Below are 3,230 nucleotides of genomic sequence, written 5' to 3'. Positions count from 1 at the left end.
ATATTGAAACAATTCTGCAGTACTCCCAACATTTACTACCGCCAGAGAAAGCCGTGACTTAACATTTTAGTTTTTTAAAGAAACATTTGTGCTGATTGATGTGGCAACGGGATCTTGGCCAAACAGCTGAGAATCCGGAAAAGTTTAATAGTGCGAATAACCCGCAGTCTGCTGGAGGCCTTCTGTCGATCAGCCAGAACAAGTAGGCAGGAAAACTGTGTACCCACTGCGGCCTCAACGAATCTTATATTGATGCCTGTTTGGTCAGACAAGTGAGGTTTTTTTTTCTGATCCATGAATGAGAATAAAGGAGGCATGACCAAAGGCCATTAGAGTTAGCGGATGTGTTCGACACAGCTTGTGGAAACTCACATGAGCCACGCATGGCTCCAACAGCACCGGCTTTCCTGTAGAGCTGCTTGGAATTTGTGAAATGAATATTTTTCAGTCAAAAATCCATCAAACTTGTTGCGCTCTTTGGAGACCTCCCCCCCTCCTCTGCTCATACCTTGAACTGCATCTTCTTGGCAAGTTGGTGCGGTGTGGACGAATAAACAAGTGTGGACAAACATGGGTGGTGCATCTTCATTTTGACTGAACATTAGTAAGCTGGTCGTAATCAGGCAGACCATGTTTGGTATGACCAAGTATGGCTGATGGTTGTGATGACAGATTCCTCGTGGTCGCATTGGCACAACTTCTGTTCATCTCTTCCGTTTGTAGTCATTCCAATGAGAAACCCCATGTTTCCCATTGCACGATTTTTCGTGTTCTGAGTCGGATGCTTTGCTGCTGCCATGGCCAATACCTTATGGTTGGGCCTTCGACAGACGGTGCAACATAATGCTTTCTGAGAATGACATTTATACCTGGAGCTTCGGTAATGGCAACATTTTTTTACTCGTCGCCCATCGGTAAATGCAATGATCTTTCTTCCCCTGAAATCTTTATCCAGACATGTCTTTGGGAGCGGTGTGCAAAATTTATACCACCTGGCTGGTGAAGGGTATGGATCAACATTACTGCATGGGGAAAGTGATCTGTAATCATAATCAGACAAAGTGTTTTGGACATAGCCAATTACGGGACACCACATGGAAAAGTTCATTGTCCCATTTGATAATGTTTCTGCACTGAGCAGTTCTCATGATTCCGACTTTAATTTTTAATTCAAACCCGGAAGTCGGCTCCAGGCCATTTCCCCCAAAGGAATCCTTTCTGGAATGTCCTCGGAAGAGCAATTTCCCTCTCTATAATCACCTACAACACAATGCTGTTTATTGAGGTTGACAGATTCTCTGGACCATGAATGGCACAAACTCGTTCAACAAACGATCTATAGACTTCTTTAAACAACGGAACAAAACTTACCTGGCCCATGTCTAGACCATCAATCAACCAACACGGTGTTTACAGCAGCTCCTTAGTTACGGTACAGTCCATATTCCACTCGGGCATGACGTCATTCGTGAATGGATAACATACTGTTTTAACATAATGACAAAATCACTTGATTTAAAAACTTGTTCTCAATATATCCAACAGGATCACTGGTTGTGTTCTGGAATAGCCCAAGCTTCATTCGATCTTACGAGTTGTGTTCAAAATGTTATTGGAATGAGATACTCATAATAGTTCAAGAAATGCAAACTTTTAATTATTTATGACCCAATGACACGACACTGACGTCATGTACATAAATTATGCTGACGCATCACCTCCAAACTCAGAGTACATATATGTACATGAACCCTGGAACTTGACAAGGCAGCAGGGCACGGTTTATGTGCATAATGTCAGTGTCACGTCACATCTAGAGTCAGTGTGCTCTTTTCATTATATATATATATATATATATATATATATATATATATATATATATATATATATATATATATATATATATATATATATATATATATATATATCCTTGTACTTATAGATCGTTTCAGTGATGGAAATAACTAGTTATAGATTGACTCTAAATATCCACTTGCCAAGCAAAAAATGGAAACACCAATTAAATCCTTGACTTGGTTATCTGCAAGAGGTCAATAGGTTGCAACATTGTTCGATACATAATTTTCCCACACCCAGAATGGTGTCTTTAAACGAACATTAACTTCTCTGCAAACTTTTAATCCTCTGCGATAGTTCATCACATTTCTCGCATGACCAGACAAACCCCTTCGACAAAAAAATTGTCCATCTTAACCTTAATAAGTTCATCTCTTCGTGTAGCTATTTTAAAGGAGCTCTTAGATATTTGTAGAGCTGACGGTAATCCTGTAAAGCTTGCTAAGATAAATTGGAAGTTCTGACCACGCACTCAGCACCCAAATGCCGTGCGTATGGCATTATCCCAGGCACTCTGCAAGACCTGCTGATAAGGGTCTCTTAAATCTGACCCCGAAGGCCTTTGAAGTCCATGCTTTTCCTCTTTTTCTCTTCATCCCGTTTCATCCGCTTTTATCTCTGTCATGGATTTCTTGAAAAGAATTTTGGAATGTGCCTTTCCCTCTCGGAGTGAATTGGGTCATTCTAGTCCCAAAGCTCATCCCAAGGATTGCTGGACAAACATATGGTCCTCCCCTTTTTGGATCCATCCTACGTACACCCTCCTGGATAACTTGCTGGGCCTGCAATCCATTTTATCTTCATTCACTAGATGTGTGTGTGATAGAAGAGAATCTTTGAGTGCATTACGATCATGGTGGAGCTTATAAATGGCTTTATTACTGATACAAATATATCTTCTAATATATAAAGCTCATTCTAACCACTGACTCAAAATATATATATATATATATATATATATATATATATATATATATATATATATATATATATATATATATATATATATATATATATATATATATATATATATATATATGTTGGTTTTTTTTATTATACCACTCTCTTTACAGAGTGTTGGTGCTCCCAAAACAGATTATTGCCAAGAGTTATATTGGGAGTTTTGCCATTGCCTTCCCAGCATTTTTTGCCCATCCTTTTAAATGCTGAGCATCAAGCAAGGAAGCAGCATGGACCACAATTTAAAGTCTTTGGTCAGACTCGGCCGAGGTTCAAACCGTTGACCTCCCAGACACAGAGTGAGCACACACACCATTACACCACCAAGACTGATTATATATATATATATATATATATATATATATATATATATATATATATATATATATATATATATATATATATATATATAT

Source organism: Eptatretus burgeri, chromosome 14 (genome assembly GCF_056783735.1).
Source record: "Eptatretus burgeri isolate ZD-2024b chromosome 14, Ebu_testis_v1, whole genome shotgun sequence".
Taxonomy (NCBI): domain Eukaryota; kingdom Metazoa; phylum Chordata; class Myxini; order Myxiniformes; family Myxinidae; genus Eptatretus; species Eptatretus burgeri.
Note: the sequence above shows the minus strand (reverse complement) of the source record.